Here is a 27963-nt window from a genome sequence, read left to right on the forward strand (position 1 = left end):
GTGTGTGTGTGTGTGTGTGTGTGCGCGCGCGTGTGTGTGTATGAACATGCATGTAAATAAATACCTGTATTTTGCTTTTTAAAAACTAAAAGTGTGGTATTTAGCCCTATCAGAGATTTGGCTACTTGATTCCTGATAGAGTGGAAAGCAGTTACCCTGGGGGGCCTGAACCCCCATAGAGGGGCAAGGGGGTCTGAGATGATGCTAGTCCTAACATCTGGGGTGAAGCCAGCCTCACGTAGAGACGGAGGTTGCCCACAGTGTGATTTTAGAGGTACCCGACCCCATCACCCTGAAAATATCTCTCCTGCACATGCCACTGAACCTGGAATTCCTCTGTTGGGGCATCATTCCTATGAATTTTGTTCATCCCTTTCCTGGGGTCTCTTTCAAAGTGAAATAGGAGTCTCTAAGAGGGGAATGCATTAAGTCACTAACATCCCAGAAGCAAAGAATCCAGAGCTGGAAGAGATTCTAAAGATGGTCTTATGTTCTCTTGCAGAGAGGAAGCTGAAATCTGGGGGATTTGCCCACCGTCACCGAGCATGTCAGTGACCGTGATGTGGCCATCACCCAGATCCTCTGACTTCAAGCCCAGTGGGACCTGGTTTATCAGATCAGTCTTCTTCGGGTACAAGAGGGGGCCTGGCCATATGTAGGCCCTAGCCCCCAAGCGAGGGAAGGCCGATGAGGCAGGAGGGGATGGGGTGTGATGGGGAAAGTATGTAGGAAGGCAGGACTGATGTGAAGACAATTTTGCCTATGTCATATTTCCTCTAATGCTATGTGCTGCCAGTTTCTTTCTTTCTTTTTTTAAATTTCGCATGGTGACGAGGGCCTCACAGGCAGCTATACGGTGGCGAGGTGGCCTTGGCCTTCCCTGAGAGGGTACATGCCAAACCTTGATCACCATCCCCACCCTTGCTAGTTTTGCCATATTTTTATGCCACTTTTGTTAATATGACAGTGTTTTTCTTTAAATGAACTTATTTTAAACTTAATTTATTTAAAAACAAAATTTGTTTTACTATTGTGCAAGGAAAACCAGTTATCACTTGCCAGAAATAGATGGTAACCATAAAAATAAATATAATGAGATCAAAACAAGGTTATTAAAATTTAGTTAGGTACCTTTCCTGCCAAAATCTCTTAGCCCGAGGACTGTTTTTGCTTCGTAAAAAGGAAAATTAGTAAGTGTTGGAAAGGCATTAAAAACCTTCTAGCCCCAGATGAGACCTTCTTGAGGCAAGCAGGATCTCTGTGAACTTCCTAAGGCTGCCACAAACGGGGCGGCTGAAAACAATAGTAACTTGTTTTGCAGTGTCTTACAGTCCAGAGTCGAGATGTCAGCAGGGCCGTGCTCTCTGAGAACGGTAGGGGAGAGTCCTTCCTTGCTGCGTTGAGCTTCTGGTGGTTGGTTGGCCGTCCTTGCTGTTCCTCGGTTGGTGGCCGTGTCACTCTAGTCTCTGCCTTCATGGTCACATGGCCTCTCCCTGTGTCCATCTCATAAGGCCATCTTCTTGTAAGGATAGCAGCCATGTTGGATCAGGGGCCCACCCTACTCCAGTGTGACCTCATCTTAACTAATTATATGTGTAACAAATTTATTTCCAAATAAGACCACATTTGGAGGCACTGAGGGTTAGGACTTCCACAGATCTTTTTCTTTTGTTGGGGGGAAGGTGCAATTCATTCCATGGTAAGGTCTCTGAGAGAGAATTGAAAAGGGAGAACTTTTTCATTGTGTGGTCAATGCTGTTGGATGCCTGTCCAAGGGCCAGCATCGAGACCCAAGGGGATCCTCAGGGGGTGGGAAGGCTGTGAGTTTCCCCTGCCAGCTGGGCTGGGGAATGTGAAGATCTGCCAAGCTCTCAGGAACAGGTGGTGTTCTTGAGGCCCTAATGAGCATTTTGCTACATCAGTCCTGGGGCCAGTAGGTGCCCCCAGCATTGGGGTGAGTGTCCTCAGTGAGCCCCCCTTGGGTCACAAAATCGCGTCGTAGAGACCTCTTTGTAAGCAGCCAACATTCACTGAGAATCTCTTGGGGGCAAAGCACTGCAGTTCCCTGGATGTTGGTCTGCAGTTCCCTGGATGTTGGTTTCATGGGCCCACTGTGGGGCAGAAGGACAAGTGGAAAGGGCCAAAGAGGTGGGCGAGGTGGGTGGGGGTGGGGAGGTGCAGCAGATGCTGTGGCTTCCAGAACAGAGAGGCAGCTGCCGCTCCAGGGGAAGTTTCTCAGAGGCCCAGGTAGGAGGACTTTATTGAGCACCTCCAGGAAGGCAGGTAGAAAAAGTCCCTGCTTCCCTGAAGCTCTGCTGGGGTTGGGGGAGTGCTACACCAGGTGGCGATAGGGCTAAGGAGAAAATAAAGCAGTCTGAGAGGACTGGGAAGAGTGCTCCCAGTGGAGAAGCAGCAAGCGTGAAGGGGGGAGTGGAACAGCAGAGGCCAGGGCGTTGGAGCAGAGTGGGTGGGAAGAAAGAGGCGAGCAAGGAAGGGAGAGAGGCAGTGGGCGGCCAGGTTTTGGTGGGGGGCGGGGGGGGGGGGTGCTGGTAATTCCACGTGGGTAAGGATGCTGTATTTTATCCTAAGTGTCAATGCAGGATTTTGAGCAGTCAGTGTTCTGACCTAATTTTAAATAGATCACCTTACTGCTGTGCTGAGAGTAGTCCCTGAGAGGCAAGAGTGGGAGCAGAGAGAGGCTCTTACAAGGATCCAGACAAGCTGAGGGTGGCTTAGACCAGGGGACAGTACGAAGGTGGTGAGTGGTGAGAAGTGACTGGATTCTGAATATTCTTTGAAAGTAGATCCACTGAGATTTACTGGTGGAATCAGTTGTGACAGACAGGAGTCAAGGCTGGCTCTGAGCTTTTTGGCCTGAGCAGCTAGAAGGATGGAGTTGCCATTCTCCAAGATGCGGAAGGTGGCAGGACGTGCAGGTCTGGAGGGAAGATTGAAGGTTCTGAGTGGGGTAGTTAAAGGTAGACGTGACTTTCCGGTGAGGATGGTGGGTGGGCAGTTGCACACCGAAGCCTGGAACTTAGCGGGGAGTCGGGACTGGAGATGTGCATTTATGGTTAGTTATTAGAGTTTAGATGGCGTTTTAAAGCCACGAAGCAGAATGAGCTCACTGTGAAAGTGAGTGTTTGTAAAAAAGGTAAGCAAAGGATTCATCCCTGGGGGCGCTTCCATCAGTAAGGCTAGAGGCCAGATCTGCAAAGACACGAGGCAGGGCAGCAGGCCGTGTGAGAGAAGAACCAGGAGAGAGAGTGTGGCTGTCCTGGAAGCCATGGGAAAAATGTGTTTTGAGGAAGAGGGGGTGTTCAGCCTGTTGCAGGTGGGTCACTGTTGTGGGAGGGAAGGCAGAGAGAGGCAGGAGGACAGATCCCGTGGTGAGAGTCTCGGTGTTCTGGGTGCTTCTCTCTTCTCAGTGGAGTGAGAATCACAGGCTGGGGATGAAGGGTAGGGTTGAGTCATTGGAAGTTTGAAGGGAGCAGACGAGAGAAAGAGGGCTCAGGAAATGTGGGATTGCTGAGTGGCACTAAGAGCCCACGTGACAGGTGGCACTCCAGAATTTCTGTATTTGAAGGAGTAACATAGATCTGGTGAAGTGGAGCTGGACGGTGAACCTGTGAAACACCCACAGAAGGCTGAGAAATCTCAATTTTGCATCAAAGAGAAGAGGAGCTGAAGGGGTCAAAAAATCAGGCGAACCCCTTGGGAGCCCCCTCACTGGAGGCCTTATGGACTGACAGGAGACTGAGCCTCCTAGGTGGGGTGACCCCTACAGCTGAGAACCACGCTGCCCCTCTGTCGCAAGCTGGGTGCGGTCGCGGAGATGCAGTAGTGGGATGAGAAGAAAGGGACAGGACAAGATGGGAGGGCACCAGGTGGCACGGTGGCCACACCACCTCATCTGTCAGAAGTCAGACCAGGTGTCATCTGTGACACCTTCTTCTTACTCTTCCCTCTTCAAGTACCAGGTCAGACATTTAGGCAGATTTTTCTAAGGGCATAGCTTGCATCTCTGGAATACCTTGGCAAATTACACACACACACACACACACACACACACACACACACACACACACGTTCAAACATCAAAGTAGTCATCTTGGGCCATGAACTTATTGCAAAGATGTTGCCATGGCAGAAAATACTGCTGGAACTCCTTTTTGGGAAATCCAACTGAGCATGTGACACACTCTCTGACTGTTCTCTGTGGGGGTCAGTCTGCATTCCAAGGGGAGATTTGATTTCTGGAAGAACCTAAAGCCATTTAGAACCAAGTGTGATGACTAAAATTGGGGATTAGATTCTTTGTGGCCACTGGTGAGGTCTGATACAGACAGAATAAAACTAGCCTTGTCTTGTCTAACGGGGACAATACTTCTTTTAAGGGATTTAATAAGGTATAGTGTGTGAAGTGCCTGGTGGAGTTTTTGATCCATGGCAGGATCAAAAAAAATTACCTTCATAATTGGTAATTATTAATGTTCTTAAAACAGTGATCCTGAAATGAATAGAAGCATCATTGAAGTAAATGATTTGTCCCCCAGGGTGATGGCTTTGAAGGGACAGACTTTATCTAGAACGATAAATTTTGCTAAGTCTGTTAAAAAAGCAGCTTTATAACTTCATAATTGTATCTGTTAATCTTTATCAACCTTGCAACTCAGAGGATAAAGAGCTCTATATCAGAGAGAAGAGCAGCTGGAGGAGATCAAGGGGAAGAGAATAATGCCAACCCCTGCGGCACCCCTTAGGACCACCCATGTCTGCTGGTGGTGCCTGGTTACCCAGCACTAGACATAGTGGGTCACCAGGTATCGAAGAGACCAAATGTGTCCTCTCCCTTCCCCGCTGCTGCCCTCAAAGCTTTTCTGCTGGTTTGCTGATGCTAGGGAAAAGCTCTAGGATGAGAAATTCTTGTCTTTGGCTTAAACTTTCAATTCTTCAGTACAAGAGCAAATAACCAGGAAGAAGATAGCATGGGGATAATTTACAGCTTTGTGTGAAGGTTACTAACTCCTTTCCCGGGACCAGGTTTTGATAATGCGAGAGTAGAGACAGCAGAAAGGCCCCGGGTGTTTCTGCCAAAGGGGTAGGGAAGGAGGAGGCGTCACCGGGAAGTTAGAGACACCAAAGGCAAAGTACCAAATGCTCCGTTTTGTGCATAGCCAGACTCGCTCTGTGCTTCCCTCCCCAAAGGGCATGTGAGGGAGCTTCCCAGCCCATGGCTGTCAATGGGGAAGGCTCCCAGTGCCACCTGCTGCCATGGGAAGCAACAGAAAGCTCTGGCTCTCCTCTGAACTCTGCTTTAGCCAGGCCAGCGACTGTGGTTGCTCCCTCTCTGGGCCTCAGTTTCCCACGAAAGAAAATGGTGGCTTGGGGCTATATCAGTATTTCCTAGACTTTTTTTTTTTAACCTTCATCGGCAGTAAGAAATACATTTTACATTGAGACCCAGTATATGTGTTCATAATGTATGTGGATACACACATAATACATACCTATATATGTGTGTGTATATATATACATAATATATACATATATACACACACATTATATACATTGTGTGTGTGTGTGTACATATCTATCTATATATATAATGTGTCAACTTGACTGGTCATGGAGTGCCCAGATGAAACATTGTTTCTAGGTATATCTGTGAGGGTATTTCTAGGTGTGTCTGTGAGGGTATTTGTGGATGAGATTAACCTTTGAATCAGTGGACTCAGTAAAGTAAATTGCTCTCCCCAATGTGGGTTGATACCATCCAATCCATTGAGGGGCCGAATAGAACAGAAGGCAGGGGAAAGAGGAACTCACCCGTTTTTCCTCCTCACTGCTCGAGCTGAGTCATCTCATCTCCCGATCTCAGACTGGTATTGGCTCCCCTGGGTCTGAGGCCTTTGGGCTACGAATGAATTGTGCCACCAGCTGTCCTGGGTCTCCAGCATGCAGATTTTGGGACTGCTGAGCCTTCTTTACTGTGTGAGCTAATTCCTCATCATAAATATTTCCCTCTCCCCCTCTTTCTCTCTCACCCCCACCTCCAAACGTATAGGGGTGGATGTATGTGTGCATGTATGTCCTATTGTTCTGGTTCTCTGGAGAACCCCAACACACACACGTTTGTGTGTATATATTTGTGTGCACATTTATCTATCTATCATCTATCATTTTTCCATTTCTCTCTCTATGCATATCATCTATCTATTATCTATCTATCTAGCAGAACAAAGATTGCAAGACTTGCAGTTTGAAATACCTGAAAGTAGATGATCGATAATGTCCTTTCTGATTCTGCTATTTTTTTTTTTTAAAGATTTTATTTATTTATTTGAGCGAGAGAGTGAGAGAGCACAAGCAGGGGAGAGGGAGAAGCAGGCTCCCCGCTGAGCAAGGAGCCTAATGCAGGGCTCGATCCCAGGACCCTGGGATCATGACCTGAGCCGAAGGCAGACGCTTAACCGACTGAGCTACCCAGGCGCCCCTCTAATTGTGCTATTTTAAGCTTATTCCTAAGGCAGCTTTGGGTGACTGGTTGAATATGGCAGTTAAAGATTCCAGGGATATGTCCATGTAGAGCTCCTAGCACAGGGTACTGCTGACAGTAAGTGTCCTGTGACTGTCAATTGTTACTTTTACTCACTATCTGGATTGGCTTCAGCACCTTGGAGCCCACTTCATTTCTCGCCCTTTGGCTTTTCCTTACAGGTACTCGTTTCCTGCGGTGTCCTGTAATTTTATTTTATGAGTATAGTTAACAAACAATGTTACCTTAGGTTCAGGTAAGCAACATAGTGACTCAACAAGTCTCTGCCTCTTGCGGTGCTCACCTGGTGCTCTCCACAAGTGTAGCTACCATCCGCCGTCACACAACACTGTTACAATACCATCCACTAGATTCCTTCTGCTGTATCTTTTATTCCCATGACCGATTCATTCCATAACTGGAAGTCTGTGTCTCCCAGTTTTCTTCACCCATTTTGCCCATTTCCTACACTCTCCTGCCTCTGGCAACCATCAGTTTGTTCTCTGTGTTTATAGGTCTCATTCTGCTTTTTGTTTGTTTTGTTTTTTAGATTCCACACGTAAATGAGATCATATGGTATGTCTTTTTCTGTCTGACTTACTTTACTTAGCATTATATCCTCTAGTTCCATCCACGTTATTGAAAATGGCAAGATCTCATTCTTTTTTATGGCATGTGTGTGTGTGTGTGTGTGTGTGTGTGTGTGTGTGTGTGTGTCTATATATACATCACATCTTCTTTACCCATTCATCTATCAGTGGATACTTAGGTTGCTTCCACAACTTGGCTATTGTAAATAATGCTGCAGTAAACATAGGGGTGTATCTTTTTGAATTAGTATTTTTTTTAAAGATTTTATTTATTTATTTGACAGAGAAAGAGAGAGAGAGCCAGAGAGGGAACACAAGCAGGGGGAGTGGGAGAGGGAGAAGCAGGCTTCCCGCAGAGCAGGGAGCCTGATGCGGGGCTCGATTCCAGGATCCTGGGATCATGACCTGAGCCGAAGGCAGACGCTTAACGACTGAGCCATCCGGGCGTCCCTTGAATTAGTATTTTTATTTCCTTTGGGTAAACACCTAGTAGTGGAATTACTATCATGTGGTAATTCTATTTTTAATTTCTTGAGGAAACTCCATACTGTTTTCCACAGTGGCTGCACCAGTTTGCATTCCCACCCACAGAGCATGAGGGTTCACTTTTCTCCTCACCCTTGCTAACACTTGTTATTTCTTGTCTTTTTGGTTTTAGCCATTCTGACAGGTATAAAGTGATACCTCATCGTGGTTTTAACTTCCACTTCCCTGATGGTTAGTGATGTTCACCATCTTGTGTCCTCTAATTTGTGATTGTGAGATCATTTCCTTCCCAGCCAGCTTTACTGAAGTATAATTTACAAATAAAATTCTAATATACTTAAAGTATACAATGTGATGATCTGATATACGTATATATTGCAAAATGATTTCCATAATCAAGTGAATTAACACATCCATCATTTCACATAGTTACTCTTTCTTTCTATTTTTCTTTTTTTGGTGAGAATGCTCAAGAATTTCAAGTATATGATAGAGTATTAACTATAATCACCATTCTACACATTAGATCCTGAGAACTTATTCATTTTATAACTTTTACCAATCTCTCCCCATTTCCTCATTTCCCCTGCCCCCTGGTTCCTGGCAACCACCGTAGTACTCTGTTTCTATGAGTTCAACTATTTTTTAAAAATAATTCCACATAGAAGCAATATCATACAGTATTTGTCTTTCTCTCTCTGACATATATCATTTAGCATAATGCTCTCCAGGATCATCCATGTTTTTGCAAATGGCAGGATTTCCTTACTTTTTAAAGGCTGCATAATATTCCATTGTATATTTATACAACATTTTCTTTATCCATCCATCAGTAGAGACATAGCTTGTTTCCACATCTTGGCTATTGTGAGTAATGCTGCAATGGACCAAAAGTACAGCGATCTGAAATCATTTCTTTAGTGCTTTATCTGTAGGAACTCTTTGATGCCTAAATTTGAATTATGTTCCTCCAGAGAGGGTGTGTGTGTTTGTGTTTTTCAAGCAAAACCACTTTAAAATAATTTTTTGTTGTTGTGGTGTGTCTCACAGCTGGTACAAGTTTCAGACCTCGATCCACATGAGGGCCATTTTTTGATTAGGAATTTTTTTTAAAGATTTTATTCATTTATTTTTGTGAGAGCGAGAGAGAATGAGAGAGAGCGAGAGAGAGCGAGCTCCCAAGCAGGGGGTGGGGAAGGAGCAGAGGGAGAAGCAGGCTCCCCTCTGAGCAGAGAACCTGATGTGGGAATTGATTCCAGGACCCTGGGATCATGACCTAAGCTGAAGGCAGACGCTTAACTGACTGGGCCACCCAAGGCGCCCTGATTAGGAATTATCAGGGAGACTCTACCCAGAGCAGAGATGGGCAGGAATCCCCACCATCTCCAGGTGTGGGGTGGATTTATTTAGGGTGTAGAAGTGTCCCAGCTTTGTAATGGGGTCTTTCAGATGCCTCCCATTCCTCTTGAGCCCAGACTTTGTCTCTTAAGCTCCTTACCCTCATATCCTCATTAAAACCCAAGCTCCCAGCTAATGGAATCATCTGATTGCTTCTCACCCCAGGCTTTAGTGGGCACTTACCTCCTTGAGATTGGGCTTTCCGATGATTTTTGGCCTTTGAGGATTTTTCTTTCTCCCAGCTCATCTATGTATTTATGAAATTAATTTATTTTTATTCATCATATTTTTGGTGTTCTTCATTTTGAGAATTTTCTGGACATCTAGACTATTGTATTACCTGAAATGAAAGGTCCTACCGAGTACTTTTCAACAGAGAAATCTACCACCACAAGGACCCTCTCTCTTACAACAGGGACAGAAGGATGCAAATCTGGGGTTTGTGAAGCACTACCTCCAGCGGATGGCTAGGTGGCCAAGGTCTTCCTTTGGGGTGTGGGGGGCAGGGGCATAAGTGGGCAACTGGAAGCACCCTCTTGATTAGGAGTGTAGTTGCCTGAATTCCCTGTCGCTTATTAACTGTGATAGTTAACTCTGAACTTACTGTGTAACTTTGGGCTGGCATCTTAACCTCAGAATTCTCTTCCCTACGGTGGAAACAACATGCTTTTGGAAGAGTAAATGTCCAGAAGCGCCTAGCATGGTGCCCAGCACATACTGAGTACTCAATACATGTTGGCTGCTATTGTTTTACTTCTTTTTTCCCTTGGCTGCCTTGTGGCCATGGTATTTCCCATCATCTGAAAAGGCTGTAGTCTCTGCACTGGGCATCCGGGGGCCTGAGTCCCTGTCTAGCTGTGTGAATTGGGGCATGTCACTTCGTCTTGCTGTACTCTCACATGTAAACATTCTGCTCATCTGTGACCTAAGAGGGTGGCCTATCTGATTTCTAAGGATCTTCCACACTCATAGTCTGTGATTCCTATAAGAGTGGTGTGAAAGGAGAAGACACCCCTCAAAACACAGCATTTTCCCAGGCAGCCCCCAGGGTCCCACCAGGCTGGAGTTCCCAGAGTTAATCTGTAAAAGTTGGATCTTAGGAATTTAGCACGCATTTCCCCACAGGAGTAGGTTTTAAGTGGTGGTTAGCTTCCAGGGTTAACTCATAAACCCCAGCTTAATCCATAATGAAGCAGGAGCACTGCGCATTTGCATTGGAAATGGTAGAAAATAATGCTGTCACAATACTAGTAATTAAACGAAACAGAAAAATAATTCCATTGAATAAGAACTCATTTTTTATTTATATAGAATCTTGGTGCTTGAGGGAAGCAGGTTAATTTAGAAGAGGAAGAGATCTATGGAAATGTGTTGGGGAGAGTCTGGACTCTCTCAAGGGATTGCGACGGAGGCTGATAGCATGGGTTCTTTAAGTATCTGATTTTGGTTAAAAGTCCAAGTTTTCCTTCTATCAGCTTTGACCTAAGTCTTCCTCTCATGTCTAAGGGTTTGGACGTAGCTGTGGAAAGTGGCAAGGCAGAGACAAGAAGGGAGATAAGAGTCATCCCAGCATCACGAGTGTGGCCCTCAGGTGGATTTTGTTGGGCCTCTGCCATGCTGGCCCCCATAGGAATCATTTTTGTAGTTTTAAAAATCTTACTTTATTTTTCCATCTTTATTGAGGTGTAAGTGACAAATATGTAAGGTATATGACTTGATGTTTTGAAATAGTATATGTTGTAAAATAATCACAACAATCAAGCTAATGAACGTATCCAACACTTTGCAAGGTTCCTTTGTGTGTGTGTGTGTGTGTGTGTGTGTGTGTGTGAGAGAGAGAGAGAGAGAGAGAGAGAGAGAGAGAGAGAACACTTAATATCTACCCTCTTAGCAAATTTCAAGTACAAGTCTTCCTTGACTTATGATGAAGGTGTTACGTCCTGGTTAACCCATTATAGTTGAAAATATCTTAAGTTGAAAATACATTTAATGTACCAAACATAGCTCAGCCTTGCCTACTTTAAACAGGCTCAGAACACTTACATCAGTCTACAGCTGTGCAAAATCATGTAACACAAAGCCTATTCTATAATAAAGTGTGGAATATCTCATGTAATTTATTGAGGACCGTACTGCAAGTGAAAACAGAATGGCTGTGTGGGTGCAGAAAGGTTGTCAGCGTATTGGGTTTTTACCCTCACCACTGGCCACGAGCTGTGTTCCCGGCCACTGCCCTGCATCACGAGAGAGGATCCTAGCATCTCGAGAGCCCGGGAAGAGATTCAAATTCAAAATTTGACATACAGTTGCTACTGAATGAATATTGCTTTTGTACCATTGTAAAGTTGAAAAATCGTTAGGTCCAACCATTGTAGGTTAAGGGCCATCTGTATACAATATAGTATCCACATAGCATTTTAAAGGAAAACTTATGTGCCAGGATATTAAAATGTCACTAAAAAGCTTCCAGATTTCTGGCTCTGGGCAGACTGGCAACCTGGTCCTCTGGCACTAACCTTCCACAGGGTGACTGTAGGCTAGTGCCTACCCAACCAGGTCCTCTTCATGTAATGAAAACATTTTCTTGTTGGTCCCTGAAGGCATTTGAGTTTGAAAATCCCAAGTGATGTAATTTAATAAGAGGAAAGGGATTAAAAACAATGTCAGTGTGATTATGCATAGGAGAGATACTCTGAGAGGGAGTCACCTGAAAGAAGTAAGAAAAGGTAGAGAAAAGGGGAGGTGAGTCTCGCATCATCACGGAAAGCTAAGAAGGCAGGGGTCAGGCGAGGCAGTTTGTCCTTTGGCCATCAGGTGGCCTCGCAGCCCAGCACCGCTTGGTGGTTGTCTGAGGGAACGTCCAGTGTGCAAATGTCTGATGTACTTCTATGTACATGAGGTTTCCAAATTAAGCATCAGGGTCTCCATGCTCTGCTGGCTATTACTGTTCTCTGAGCCAAATCCGGGGGTTCCCAAAGGAAAGAGTGTGCCTATATTTCTGATGTAAGGACAATTTGACTGTGGTAATGGCACTCTCTTGATCCCGAGGGTGGACTCGGCTGACCTTGCTGACTGAGTGGGGTCTCCTGTCCCTGCATTGTTCTGCGTGGGGCTGTCCACAAACTCTGTGCTGGCTACAGGTCGGGGGACTGCCTTCCTACCACGCACCATTCGATGCCTCCTCGCCCTGTCCCTCTGTCGCTCAGTAGCTTTGGAGTTGCTACAGCAGACCAGACTCCTCTGGGGCATCATTCTCAAGTTTTGGAGTGTACCAGTTCCACTGGGGGGAGCTTATTAACTTACTGGCCTGCCCACAAATGGAAGGTGACCACCCAAAGATCTTTCTGACTAGGGTGACCATATAATTTTTCATTTAAAGTAGGACACTTTTGAGATTGTAAGGGGATGCTATTAATAATGACAGACATCATGAAACAGATTCCTGGGGTATGCTCCCGACACAGGAGGCCTCTGCCTGCATTTTGAGAAACACCACTCTGGACACGGGCTGAAAGAAGTTTGGATTACAGGTTCATGAAAGCCGGCGGCACACAGTATGGAGACCAGTTAGAGTTTGGGCAAACCCTTTCCCCAGCTTCCCTCTCTGTAAAACGAGGGCCATGGGTGGGCTTGCGTCTAGGTGCCTTCCACCTTTGCAGGCGGGCATCCGATGTCCCCGCTGACTGGGTTGGAGGACTCCCCGGTCATGGAGATTCGTTTCTCCTTCTCTCAGACACACTTGTTGGAAGGCTGTGTGGCTGCAGCAGGCACCTAGGGCCCCAGAGGGTTACTTCCCGCTGCTCCGGGACCAGGTGTACCACCAGCTCTGTCTACAGAGGCTGGGGAGGGGCCAAGGTGGGCAGCTTCTGAGTACCAGGGAAGAGTCTGCATCTTAGCCTTTCTGCATCGTGACGGCCTTTCTCCTCTGGGAGCGGATGCTGCAGGCCTCTGGTGCAGAAGGAGGCTGTGTGTGAGGTGTGAAGCCACCCAGACCCTGTGGGGGCTGCTCCCAGGAGAATGTGACATGTAGCCCTTGATGTGTGTCTATGTTCTTTTGCCCCTGTGTTTGCCTCCAGCTCATGGTATGGAGGTATCGTGGACTGATTGTGACTCCCTCAAATATATGTGGAACTCCTAACCCTCGATCTGACTGTATTTGGAGATAGGGCCTTTAGGGAAGTAATTAAGGTTAAATGAGGTCATAAGGGTAGAGCCCTAATCTGATAGGACTGGTGTCCTTATAAAAAGAGGAAGAGATATGCGATCGTGCTCGCTCTCTCTGTCCCTCCCTCCCCCAACAGGAGCACAGAGGAAAGGCCAGGGGACGACACAGTGAGAAGGTGGCCGTCTGTAAACCAAGGAAGAGAGGTCTTAGCAGAAACCCACCTTGCTGACACATTGGTCCCAGACTTCTAGCCTCAAGAGCAGGGACAAAACAAATGCCTGTTGTTTAAGCCACCCAGTCTCCAGTATTTTGTTATAGTAGTCTCTGAGCTAAGGCAGGGGGGACACTCATCACCCCTCATCCCCCCAGGCAGGTAGTGCATTTATACCTAATGGATTTTCTATAAGGTATCTTCAAATTTGTTTGGGCTTCGGGTGATCACAACAAGGTCACTGTGGGTCAAGTTTCTTCCATCTTGGCACAGGATGCAGGCCCTTTAGCTGCTCCCCCCGCTGAATGACTACTCTTTGGCACCAAAAGATAAAAACCCAAGAGGTCAGGTGCCATTCCGGGGTGTTGCCTGGGTGTGCACGTGGGTGTGGAGCTGCCTCTGTGTGTGGGTGTGCTTATGAGGACACCGGGTGTTCATGTATGTGTAAGCAGTCACTTAGGGGTCTGCACAATGAGGCTGTGGTATGCTCATGAGTTTGGTTACCACATACATTTGTTTATACATCAAAGATTAGATGTGGTGTCTGGAAATTGGGTTGAAGCTAAATTTTTGCTTATCAGCTTCACCGTCTTCGGCAAGATCCTTAGTCTCTTCCTCTGTGAAACAGAGAACAGAACTGTTTCACAGAGGTGAGTGGTGAGGCCCATAGAGCCGGAGCGGGGAACCCCTGGGGAGCTGGTAGCCACTCCTCTCCCCGGAGGCGCTGTGACCTGCCCGGCTCTCTGCTTCTGCTACCCCAGACAGGAGGTGTGCGCACAGGCTGGGTGTCCTCTGCCAGGCCTGGGCTCCCAGGGCCGGTGCTGCTTTCCATTTCTCACTCCTCCCCCGTGTGCCCGAGCCTGGCTCACACCAGCTACTCAACAATTAGTTTTGAATATATAGATGAATGAATGGCACCTTGTAGACACTCAGTACCCAGTTACTGAATGGATGAGGCATCTTGTGGGCCCAGTGAAACATTCTACCTAGCTTCTTGTCAGCTGGGGCAGAGATGGGGGGCATCAAGAGGGGAACTGACATTTCTCAAGTAGCTGACTGCTGAGAACAAAGCTCATCTACCCCCATGGAGAAGCAAAGGAAGGGAAAGGAAGCTCTCTGAGGATGTGTTTGAGCTTGCCAGTGTCCCCAGGGCCAAGAAGGAGAAAAGCAGATGATTGGAGAACAGTCATCTCTCTGCTACGTGGGGCTTACCAGCTTCTGTTTATTGAACAGCTACTATGTGCCAGGCACCATGCTGGGTGCTGGGGCTAACATCATGACCCAAATTGGCCATTCACGATCTCACAAGAGGCCACTATCTCATTTAATCTTTAGACTAGCTGCGTGAGGACTAGGTGAACTGTTGCACTGGCCAAGGGTTTATAAACTGTAGAGTGCTATAAAATGTCAGGATTGTTGTGAGGATGATTAGTTTTCCTCCCCCATGTCTGTGGCTTGCCCGGCAGCCTCCCTGCGTAGCGTTGGCACCCACCTTGCCTGTCTCCTTCCTGGCTAATTGGGGAGGCTCTCCAGGCCTGATTTATGCGGACACTCACACGTTCTCCCACTGAACATTATTCTAATCAGACACCTCATTATTGGAAGCCTGCCTCCTCGGGCTGCCTGGACAGGGTTATTACAGGATATTATACAGACCATTTGCATGGCCACCTTCAGGTCATTTCCATCACTTTAAGCTACTTACAGGCCCATTTTCTTCCCCATAATATTTGCCTAATTCGATTACTCCACGGCCTCAGCTGGCTCAAAATGGAATCAGAAGTTACACCTGGGAGCAAAGTCAACTGGATCCCGACACACCCTCAGTACGTGGGGCCTACCTGTCACAGCCAGGCTTCCAGATCTGAGGGGGAGGGCTGAGGAGCCTGGTGACGGGGGGCTGGCTGGGGAAAGGACAACTTGCCAGATAGACCAACACTGTTTAGTTCCAGGTGATGTAAAGGGTCCTCTCCTAATCCCTGAGTCCATCTTTTGTAAATTCATTCAGAGGCCCCTGTACTTCTCCATCATCAGCCTTAACACACTTCATTGCAACCGATTGTGTAATGTCTGTTTTCACAGACAGAAAGCTATGTGAGAGCTAGGCCTTGGTTTATCTTCTTGATCTTTGTGTCTCCAACAGCTAGCACAGCACCCAGGGTGTGATCATCCACCGGTAAATAGATACGTACTTGGTGATTGCCTCATTGAATGAATGGGTCCTTCATTGCTTCCAACTTTCTCCACTAGGAATGTATCTGTGATTCCGTGTCGAGGTCCCTATTTCCGTTGTGTTCTTTGTGTTCCCTGGTGTCTGATAATGAAGGGCCCAGTCCAACACTTCCGCTCATGTACTGACTCTGTGTTGGGGGGCAAGACTGAGAGCACAGAGCTCTAGAGCGGGGCTTCTCGACTGGAGGCAGTTTTGTCTCCCAGGAGTCCTTTTGTAATGTCTGCGGACATTTTTGGTTGTCACGCGTGAGGGGAGACTTCTGGCACCCAGGGGCAGGCCAGCGATGCTGTGGAACACTTACAGCACAAGGGCAGCCCCTATAACGAAGGGTTACCCGGTCCAAAATATCAGTCATGCCAAGGTGGAGAAATGCTGCCCCAGAGGTAGCCCAGCACATTCGACAGAAGGAAGGGCAGCAGGGTTCCCGGTGGTCGGGTGGACTCTTGTGGTGTTTGACGGGGGTCTTTATAGGACCCCTTCTCTCCCCTGTCCCAGTTCTGAACTGTGAATCAGGCAGAAGGAGATCAAAATACCTCCTTTATCACCGAGAAGACTGCTGGAGGACAGTGCTGTGGTCTGTTATCTGAGGGCGGTTGGTAATTCTACACTCCTGAGTTGAATTTTTTCATCTCCCTTGAAAACACAGGGCTCTTATAGGGCCAGGCATGGCAGAGAAAAAGGGCACTCAGCACTCTGCGCCACGCTCACCCAGGCCCTTTCCCCGCGCCAACACTCTTCTTCGCCTGAAATGGCAGCCAGAGCCGCCCGACCCGGATGGGGTGAATATGGAAGCCCAGCGATAGCCCACGATTCAGGGTCTCTCCTGCTGGGGGTCCAACCTGGAGCCATGCCTATGGTTATGCCGGGAAGACCTGGAGCCAGATGCGCCTGGTCTCTGTTTTCCTTCGGCCCTGAGATTCACGGCTCGCCAACCCTTGAGTTCTACACTCCAAATCTGCAAAATAAGGAAGATCATAGGTGTTGTTCAGTTTTGTTGTCATGATTGAAAAAGTGCTTAATGTTAGTATGGGACAGGGCCACGCTGAGTGGGCAGGGCGCTATTTGAGGGCCACAGGGAGGTGGGTGACTAGCTGCGGAGCAAAATCACGCACGTAATACATAACTACAGCCCAGACAGGAAGCATGGGAGCAGCCCGACTCTCATGGGCTTTCCCAGAAGGAAAAGCTCAAGCGCTCAGCTCTGGGGGAGACGCACGTGGAGAAAGTGGCTTTGGATTTGGGCCCAGAGGATGGCAGAGATTTTAAGAGTTAAAAACTTACTATTTTCATTATTACAAAAGCAGTATGTGCTCATTTAGAACATTGAGGAAATACAGACAAATCAAAGGAAGAACACTTCCTTTCCATTCCCACTGCCCGGAGATCATCCCTGGTAATGTTTTGCAGCTTGGGTAAAAACGTGCTCATGTCAACCCGCCTCCTGTATTAGTCAACCAGGATCTCTGCCCTGGGCCTCCTCCACCTCCCGTCCCTGGGGGGTTTACTCACACTCAAAGGGTCACCCGACCCCAATGGCAGAGTGGATGTGGAGAGCCACTGCACAGGCCATGGGGGCCCCTTGCCTGGCTTCGAGGGTTGGAGCTCTCAGTTCACACACACACCCTTAGACATTGTATTAGTCTGTAAGGGGTATCATGAATACCACAAACCAACTGGTTTAAACAAAGAAAGTTATTTTTTCACAGTTCTGGGGGCTGGAAATCCCAGATCAAGGGGCTGGCAAAGCCAGCTTCTCCTGAGGCCTCTCTTCTTGGCTTGCCAACGGGCTTTTCTCTCTGTGTCTCTTCCTCTTCTTATAAGGACGCCAATTCTATTGGATTAGGGCCTGACCCATATATATCCTCATTTAAACTTAATTACCTCTTCTCTCCAAATACAGTACCATTGTGGGTTAGGGGTTCAACACACGTATTTTTGGGAACACAACTGAGTCCATGAAAGCTGTTTTCCCCCAAACTCAACAATACATCAGGGTAGGCGTCCAAAGGGGCTTTGGAAGCTGAGGGTGGGGACGTGGGCAGGGGGCAGCTGCCTGCGGTGGGCTTGGGAGAGCAGGTCGCTGAGGAAGCGGTGTGCACTGGACTTGCCAGCACTGTGTGAGGCGGCTGGACCTCTGAGAGGGTGGCTTCCCTATTCCAGGAGACAGAGCTAAGTGATGTGCTCTCTTTTGGGTTCCCTTTCTAAGTCTGGCGTGGAGTGAGTGGACCTGGTGCCTTGGGGAGGACCATGGTGGCTGGGACAATGGGCATCGCAGTGGTGCCCATGAGGGACTAAAGTTTAGTTGCCCCTTCTCCCCTGTTTTGGAATGTATAATCCTCCCAAGGGCTTTAGTGTGATCTTCAAAAGGGAGAGGCACCCTCAAATCATGACTAAGATTGAACTTTTTTGTCAGTCCTGGAGAGTGGGGTCTTGTAGCCAAGTTTAGTTGGATTTAGACAAATGAGTAATGTGACATTTCTTGTACCAGGGTGTTGTAGAACAAATCCAGACCTGTGATATTGGACGGTGTCAAACATTGTAATTTTTGTCAATCTTGTAGGTGAAAACTGTGTTCTTCTCTGACACCACCAAGGGGAGAGGAAGCTTGTCCAAGGCCATTGTGAAGCACTAAAGACCAACAGGGAAGATGATCAACAAGGGCCAGCCAGAGACAGAGGAGGGAAAGGAGACTGAGGGGAACCAAATTCCCACCCACTAGCTCTGTCCCCATTGAGCCAGAGGCTTGGGAGTCATCCTGGCCTCACATTCGACCCTGCCAGGCATGTAGGGTTGGTGCTGGCCCCGTGAAGGACTTAGGGAGGCACATCCAAGCTTGTGTCAGCCGTGACCTCTTAGTTTATAAACTTTGCTCCTCAGCACGCCTGTACTACCTCATGTACCCACCTGCTTTGTATTTCGGGAATACGGAAAAAAAATGGAGAGGTTAATAATATAAGGAACATCCATTTACCTATCACTCAGTTTTGTTAAATTTTAACATTTGCCATAGTTGCTTCACATTTAAAAAAAAATATTACAGATCCAATAGAAACCCCCTGAACCCTCCTCCTCCTGGATCCCATGTCTGACCTTCTTCCCCAGAGGTAATACTCTTCTGAATTTGGAGTTTATCATCCCACTCATAATTTTAGACTTTTGCTACATACATATGTTTCTATAAACTATATATAAAGTTTTGCATATTTGAAAGTGTATCCAGGCAGTAAATCTTCAACTTGCTTTCCCCCTCAACATTATTGAGGTTTATCCATGTGATTCTTGTAACCCTGGTTTATTCATTTTAAGTGCTGTATCATATTCATTGTGTGACCCTACCAAACAGATTTGTCCATTCTTCTGTCAAGGGACGTTTAGATTTTTGTCTACTCCTGCTACTCTTGGGCACCTAAGTATTCACTGTACAGGGAGACATGGGTCTCCTTATGCCGTGGGTGAGAGAATTTTTCTAGGACATACATCGAGGAGTTGAATTTCTGGGTTGTGGAGCACATACATCTTCTACTCTACCAAATAGAACAAAGTTGTTCTTCTAAGCGATCGCCCATCAAACTGTATGAGAGTACCTGTTTGCCCACCACCACTTGACATTTCGGACTTAAAAAAGTAGTTTTTTTTTCTTCATTTGATGAGTATAAAAAAGTATCTCCTTGTTGTTTCAATTTATATTTAAAAAATTATGAGTGAGGTTGAACATCCTTTTGTGATTATTGACATTTGCGTTTCTTCTGTGAATTGCCTACTCGTTTTCTGGGCCCATTTTCCCATTTGGTGGTTTGTCTTTTTCTTTAGGTATGTCAGGATTTCTTGAGGATTCTGACTACAAACCCATTCTCCATTGCATACATGGCGGCTGTCTGCTCCCAGGCTGTGGTGAAATCTTTTCATTTGTTCACGGAGTTTCTTGTTCTGCATAGGTCTTTAATGACTTTTAAAATTTAAATGAACCCCTTTCCTTTTTCTGGGGGCAACAAGGACTTCTCAGGGATGGTGATGGGGGAGAAAAGGGCTCTGGGTGCTTGGGGCCAGAGGCTCCTGGCAGGAATGAGGTTGTGTGTAGATCTGGGCTGGCAAGGCTTCTTCAGGAGGGGGGCCGTGTGCTCTTGGACCCCCGGGTGTGTTGGAGGCCTGCCCACAAATGGAAGGTGACCACCCAAAGATCTTTCTGACTAGGGTGACCATATAATTTTTCATTTAAAGTAGGACACTTTTGAGATTGTAAGGGGATGCTATTAATAATGACAGTGGGACAGTGGAAGTAAACTGGGACTGCCTCAGGCCAACCAGGACCAAGGTCACCCAGCTTCTGGAGTTTGCGTTCCTAGTTCTTACATTTCGTCTCACTTTGCTGGTTTCTGCCAGTCTCTACCCACCTCTGTGGCTCTCCTCCTGCTGTCAGCTGGGAGGGCTTTGGGGTCCTTTTCCAGCCACCTCAGAGCCTTAACATCACTTCTTCCATAGCCCATTGGGAAAATACTGTCAGAGAGACCAGTCTCCTGTTGTCTGAATCCTGCTCCATGGAAGTCCCCTGTTGGCCACCTCTGCTCTGAGCTCCTATGACACTTGCTCTGCATTACTGACTGGGATCTTTAACTTGCAAACTTTGTGGGCATTGTCTCCCCCCATTAGCTTGCAAAGCTCTTAAAAATGGGGATATGTATTCCACTTGTCTGCTCGGTTCTTCCAGCCTGCCCCTGCACTGAAAGTCCCCCATTCTGTTTTGCTGCTTGGGTTGGGGGAGGGGTCCTTTCTCCTTTAGGGGAGCAGGGTCTTTGTTACAATTCTCCTCTGCAGCACATTGTGTTCCTGCACCCCTTACCGTGTCTCCTTCACACCTCCATCTTTGCGGCCATCTGCTCCTTCGGGAGGCTGCTGTCAGGGGCAGTTTTCTGGAACTGGTTCAACACATCAGCAATGGGAAGTGCATCTTCAGGCTGGAAGATAAGCCTATAGTCATAAATGCCGAGCAGAGCCTCTCATTTCAGGGATGCATACATCGTGGCATAATTAAGAGGGAAGTCTTGTCCTTGAAAAAGATTTTCAAAAAGGGTTTGTAATTGCAAGGACAGAGAATTAGTTTTAAAGCTTCTTGACTTTTGTGATAATCTCTAGGGCTTCTTTATCAATTTGTACCCAGATGATGTTGCTCTCAAGTCATAAGCAATTGGCTTATCAGTCTCTCTGGCATCTTGTGGCGGAGCAGAGCCCAGATAGGGTTAGGTGAAGTGTCACTGGTCCAAAGTGGTGGATTATGTTTATTATAATATCCGGACGCAGACTCAGAGGTCTATAACTGCTTGACATTCCTGGAAGTGTCCTTGGGATGTTAAGTCCAATACCATGGGACATCTTCCTAGTAGGACTTAAATTGGTTTTACAATTGTTGCTTCTTAAGGAAGGAAAACCTAGAAATGGAGTCACCAGGCGAAGGCTGGAAGCTCTCGTTTTCTTTTGAGAACAAACACGTCACGGATCATATAGACCCTGCCTTGTGGTGAGGGGGGCAGAGGGGGGGTTAACTGTAGCAGCAATGATGGGGTAGTCTGGGAAGGCGAGACTCGGTCCAATTTCACATTTCTCTTGTTTTCCCTTAGGACACTGACGTGTGCAGAAGGTGTGGGTTTTCAGGAAAACCTCTTACGAGTTTATTTTTGTTGATACCAAGATCAGGGCAATATCAGAATATGGTTCTCTGCCTGGAGTTCTTGATGCGTGGGAAAGTTCTACATGCCCTACATTTTAGGTGCTTAACTCTGGTGTTATTCAGCAAGTGACAGTTATTCACAGGGTCTCTACGGATTTCCTCTCCATGGGCTTGGACAAGGTCCAGGAAGAGGGAGGAGCTGAGTCACAGCTGGGCTGGGCTGTCCTACTGTATTAAATGCCTTGATCATGGGGCACCTCGGTCTTCACAGTCTTCTCAGACCGTGGGGCACTAGCATCAGCAATACTCATTAGGTTCATGAAATGTTTCGAGGTCATCTGATTTAATGATAACCCATGCTTTGTCTTTTCACATTCTGTATCTTAGAGGTACTTAATTATTCAGGTGCTGGGGAGATAGCAAAGAGCAGATCAGCCACGGCCTGTGCTCTCCTGGATCGGTGGAGACAGATCTCAGTGATAAAGAGTGATGTGGGCTGAGAGGAAAGGAAGGTAAGCGATGGGCACCTGTTGCAAAGTAGCTTTGGCCCTGACTTTCCTCACCAAGGCCCGAGTCTCTGAGGCTGTCTGAGGATGTTTGTTGGCTCTAGCCTCTGACGGGGCTGTTCTAATGCAACCCGGGGCTTCTGACTCCTTTTCAAGAAGCCGTGGCCCTGCCCACTCATTGGCTCCCCGAGGGGGTCACCCTGAGATGTGTCGCTGCCTTCAGCAGGCACACCTTCGCATTTCGGTCTGGAATGAGCACTCTGGACCTCAGCGGCTGTGCCGAAGGGCGGTGGGGAGAGCTAGGAGGGCAGGCTTGCTGATGCTCGAGGGGCCCTGAGCCCAGCTGGTGGCCTCCTGGGAGCCACACCGCTGATAAGCACGACTGGAAATGCTGCACCAGCTTCTCACGTGCATAGCTCGTGGCTCCCTGACAAGTGAAAATAAAGACCTCTGAAGGGCAGGTGCTGGGAACAGGGAGCCCTGTACTTCTCTGCTGGGGCTGAAACAGCTGAGGATCTCAGAGGCATCCTTCCTCTGGGGAGCTCTGCTCTCCCAGCCCTTGAAGCTGCAAGGAGAGTGCCGGGGTGGTTGTCTTTGAATGTGAAAGCGGGTACCTGCATAGACACTCCCTAAGTCCTGCTGCTCTGGCCAGCAGATGCTCCTGTACACCTGCTGGCAGGGACCACTTCTACAGCACAGGTCACTCCTGGAATGTCTGCCAGATGTGTTGTCATAACAATAAAGCACGTTTGCTGAGGGCTTCTTTGTACTGGGCACTGTGCCAAAGCTTTATGTCTGTCGTCTCATTTAATTCTAAAGTCCTTCGATGTAGGTTACCTCCCGTTCCTTCCATTTTTTAGAGGGGAACTTTGAGGCTCAGAGAGGTTAAGATACCTACTGTAGGCAAAACAGCCCGAGGCGCATCTCAGTCCAAAGCCCAGTTCTGCTGCTGCCCATGCCAGGCCACATCCCGCAGTATCTGCAACTGCAGGCTTTCCTTGGACCCCATAAACGTCGGCACTGACTTAGTTCAAGACGTGACAACGGAGGACTTTACTGCGAATTCTGTGTTCAAGGGGGATGGGCAATTTATCAGCCAGGAAATCCCCCCACTGCAGCATGGAACACGAAGGCAGGGCTCTGAGCTGAGTGCTACAGCCCTAAGCAGGTGCCAGGCCCTTCCTTCCGACAGGATCCAGCCACTGCGTCAGTGGCAACCAACGTTCGTGGCCAGCATGTGTGTCACCGGTGGGTCCCTGGTGTCCCCCATTACCCATGAGCTCTGGCTTCCCCCAAGCTCAGCTGGGCGTGACTGGTCCCGCCTTTTGGCCCTGGCAGCTCCTCAGTGGGATGGAGCCCACCTGAATCCTAGCTTTGTTGACTGGGGCTTTGTCTCTCTGGCTAACTTTTGCCAACTCTTACAGCTAAGACTGTTTTCTGCACCTCCAAGCACTGGCTAGGGTTCTGCTGAAGCCTAGACAGACCTCTGTGAAATTAGTGAGGGATCCTGCCAGGAAAGCATGTCCATTGGCCCCGTGGACACCAGTAATAGTCGACGGGCCTCAAAGTGGGCTCTTTGATTTGGGCCCAGGGATGGGGTGGGGCCATTTCCATCTCTGGGTCCCTTTCATTGGATCCCAAATTGTTTTCCTGCCCACTGATAAATTTCTAACATGTCTTGCATCTGAGGTTTCTGGATTCTGCCAGTTGATTCTATTGTAAGGTCCAAGCTTCTGTGTAGTGAATGATGGTACCCACAATAAGCATAATTTTAATCATGCCTCAACAGTTCATGAGATGTCCTCTTAGGTAAGGTGGGGCTGGGGGGGTGATGGGAGAGCAAGCCTGTATCAGCAAATGTCTGGGCCTTTCCAGTGGTCAGGAGTATAGCCTGCTTCTTTTCTGGACACTTGTTTCTGAACCTTTAAGACAGTGTTCTTAACTGGGCGAAGTTTTGCCTCCAAGGAGAGATTTAGCAATGTCTGGAGACGTTTTTGGTGTCCCAGCTGGGGACTTGCATTGACAGCTACTGGGTAGAGGCCAGGGATGTTGTTAAGCATCCTACAATGCACAGGGACAGCACCCTACAACAAAGGTTATCCTATCCAAAATGTTGGTAGTGCCAAGGTACAGAAATGCTTCTTAAAGGGTCGGTGCACTGTCTGTGCTTGAGGAGAGGGGCCCGTGTGGATCAGAGCCATTTGTGTGCAGAGGAGTCCCCTCTTGTTCTGGTTTGTGGTGTCTTGTTTGCAACTCAGCTTTGTCCGTCCTTCACTCACTGCCCCAGCCCCTCAGCAGCTGCCCTCGCCCAGACTATGCCCTTCCTACAACCGTGGACTTGTGCCCCCAGGCTGAACTGGTGGGCATGTCCCATTCATCTCTGCCCCTTAACTTAGAGGAAATATGTTTGTTGGACAGTCGAACAGAGCTTCGCAGAGGTCTATCCTTCGGGAGTGATATTCTCTTTTGTATGCATAAAGATAAAATGAAAGCTTACTGATTATCCTGGGTTGAACAGTGTCCCCTTCCGCTCCCAATTCACGTTCCACCTGGAACCTGTGATTGTGGAAATCGGGTTGGAAATAGGGTCTTTGCAGGTGTAATCAGGTTCAGATGAGGTCATACTGGATTAGAGTGGGCCCTAACCCAGAGACTGTGTCCTTATGTGAAGAGGGACACTTAGACGTGGAGATGCACATACAGGGAGGATGGCTGCATGAAGACGGATGTGGAAGTTAGAGTGATGGGTCTGTGAGCCAAGGGTGTCCAGGTCTGGCTGAAACCACCAGAAGCCAGGAAGAGGCAAGGAAAGAGCCTATCCTAGAGCCTTTGGAGGAGCCTTCCCTGCTGATATCTTGATTTCAGACTTCTGGCCTCCAGAATAAATTCTGTTCCTTTAAGCCAGCTAATTTGTGATAACTTGTTACGGCAGCTCTAGGAAATGAATACGCTGACTTATAAATCCCAGGAAGTCGGCAGACAGACATAAAAACCTTCTTCGTACCTCAGTGTCATCATCTGTCATTGGTACCAGAGTGGACTTAGCGGTTTGCCGTCACCTGGCCTTGTCTTCGATGATGCCCACATTTGTTTCCAGACAATGTTGAACTTGGCTTGTGGTGACCAGGCAAAGTTCATCCCAAACCCTTCTCAGAACAAAGTAAAGGAATACAAGTGAATGTGTATACTGAGGTGTCCATCACCCCTGTTTCTGGCTCCCAATACATTGTAGTTTGGCTCTAAATTCAGGTTAGGGGTCCCCAGAACTTGTAAGTGCTCTGTGTGTTCTTGAGCAACAACCAGAAGCTTATTGCGTTGGTATGTGGTTATAGGCCAGATGGGCCCCGGCTCCCCGTGGGGCTGCCTGCCCAGGTGAGCTCTCTCTCTCTCTCTCTCTTTTTTTTTTTTTTTTTAAGATTTTACTTATTTATTTGATAGAGAGAGAGTGAGCACAAGTAGACAGAGGGGCAGACAGAGGGGCAGACAGAGGGAGAGGGAGAAGCAGGCTCCCCGCCGAGCAGGGAGCCCAATGCGGGTCTCCATCCCAGGACCCTGGGATCATGACCTGAGCTGAAGGCAGATGCTTAACCCACTGAGCCTCCCACGCGCTCCCCGCAGGTGAACTCTTGAGAATCATGTCGTTCTGATCTATCACCATACCATGCCAAGGTGTCTGTATGCTGTCCCTCTAGCAGTCGGGTCTAACAGACCTGGCATTTTCTGGGCCACGGACCCATTTGGGAACACTTGCGGGGATGGGATCCATTATCCAAACCCATGGTCAGGGCCCCTTCTCTCAGCTCTCACACCCATTTTCCTCTACACTCCCTTGCCAGCCTTTCTTTTAGGCCCATCCCACAGTGGCTTGAATTCCCCATTTTTCCTTCCATGATAGGATTTGAGAGCCAGCCAAAAGGCACCCTGCCCTCAAATCACTGAGTAAGACCTGTTGACTCACTCTTCAGACTAGGAAAGGCCCCCTTCTCAGAAACATAAAGGCCATTCTCCTCTCTTTGAGGAGGAAATGAAAATGCGTTCGATTTCTCCACATAATGCAAAGAAGAATTTCTTGCTAAAGAAGCAAAGCTAAAACCAAACACAAATTGAGTTCTCATGGGTCACCCAGCTGCCAAGGGTTCGGCAGGATTCCTTGTTTTGCATCAAAAGCAGGCTTTGGTGCTGTGCCTCAGAGACCATCAGGTTCAAAATCCTCGTTCTGCGCATGGGGAAGCTAAGGCCCAGACAGGGCAAGTGACTTGCCCAGGGCTACCCTGGTGACCGGTGCCAGAGCTGGGACCAGAAGCCAAGTGCCCTGATTCTGAGACCATTGAGGGTTGACCTGACTTCAAATCACTGGGTATGGGAACTTGACAGGTAGAAAACAGTAGGAATGCATCCCAGCCCAAGCCAACAGAGCCAGTCTCTTTCAGTGGTGGGGAAGGCACTTCCCTTCTGACCCCCCTCCCTGGCTGATGCCCTGGTTAGTGACGAGAGCTCCCATTTGCAGAGCACCGTGTAGAGCCTTCACTTCCATTACCTCCTTTGATCCTTGGTTACACTGTGTGTGGGCGGGGCTAGCACGGCTGGTTCCCACCTTATAGATGATGAAGCCAAGGTTCAAGAGGTTCAGTGACTTGTCCAAGGTCACATATCTATTGCAGAAGAGGAATTAGACCCTAGGCTTCCTATTCAAAATTCCTGGAGCCCCTGCCCTGCAAGTGAGCTGCTTGGCAGCTGCTTCTCCCGCCTCTTCTGCTCTGCTCCCCTCTCGGACAGCCTGGCAGAGCCCGCTCTAGGCCCCTGCCCTCCTTATGCCTCTTTCCTTCCTCCTCCTTCTCCAGATCCACGGCCAAGTGTCCTGGGCCTTCTTTCTGTCCCTTGATCCTTCGGGCCCCGCGCTCCTGCTGCCCGATGCCGCCCTGGCCCCTCAGGTAGGTGCTGGGTCGTTTGTACACTGTGGCTTAGGCTGCAAGCCGGTTCCTGGGGGGTGGAGCGGGGGTGGAATCTGGGATGGGGTTCTGGATTCCCCCCGGAGCTTGGGCACTTACTTGGTTGATTCTCCACTGCCCACTCACACACTCTCCATGGCTGGGTCTCAGTTGTTCCCTCTGCAGAATGGAGAGGGCTGCTCCCTTCTCTCTCAGTTTGGGGACGAATTCTGCCAAAAAGGGGTTAAAAAATATAACTGAGCTTAATCCGAATTGAGGCCTGGTCTGCTTATTTGCATATAAGCATCTCTTCCGCCCCCAGCCCTGGTAATTTGCATCTCATTATCCAGGTGCCTCCTTGGTGATTTCCCCCTAGACTGGTCCTGCCGGCTTTAGCTCTATCTCTTTTTTTGGCCCTTAGAGCTTTTCTCCTGCCCTCCTGGCTCCAGATGGGCTCTTTGGCTGGTCCTGCCTCCACAATCCTGGCTGTAGGCTATTTCCTGGTACTCAACTTCCCCTCCGCATCGTTGTTTCTGCGGCCCAGCCAGGGAAATGGCAAGCCTGAACTGGGACCAGTGTGTATGTGTTTAGTGGGAGGGGGCTGACATAGGAGGGGGGCGCTCCACCTGTCTGTGGGAACATAGAAGGTACAGAGTGTATTCGTTTGCGTGTGCGCGCGTACACACAGCGTGTGTTATACATATTTGCCTTGACCCCTCTGTTCTTTTGCTTCCATCCCTGGATGACCAGGGATGGTTTAAAACAGAGTTTGACATGCATTTTGTGCGACATCACCCAGGTAAAAGGTTTGGGGGATGCGCAGAGGGCAGGGACAGGCTTTGTGTTTTGTCCCCCAGCCCTGCCCCCGGGGCAGACGCAGGGCCCTAGGCTCTCCTAGAGCAGCCTTGCTCTTCTAAGCACTGGTGTCTCCCCAGGGAAGCCAGCCGTGTAGCCTCCCAGTCAGTCCTACCCCTGAAAGCAATTGTAGTAGGGGCCGGCCACAAACAGAGATGAGCAGAGGGCCCTAGGGAGTGAGCAATTGCCTGGAGGGAGGAAGAGACCCCTTATGGAAGGTCTCCCTAGGGCCACAGTGGTTGGGCCCAACCCCGGGTGCTCAGTGGCACTGCCTGACCGGCTGAATCGGAAGGGGCTCTGCTCTGGCGCAGAGTTGAGGAGGGATAGGGAAGCAGGCCACCCACGCCGATGACTAAAAGGCAGTGTGTGCTGGGGTAGCAGCACTGGGTGG

This window comes from Callorhinus ursinus, unplaced genomic scaffold, assembly GCF_003265705.2.
Source record: "Callorhinus ursinus isolate GAN/ISIS: 27379988/994484 unplaced genomic scaffold, GSC_fseal_2.0 scaffold4, whole genome shotgun sequence".
Classification (NCBI taxonomy): domain Eukaryota; kingdom Metazoa; phylum Chordata; class Mammalia; order Carnivora; family Otariidae; genus Callorhinus; species Callorhinus ursinus.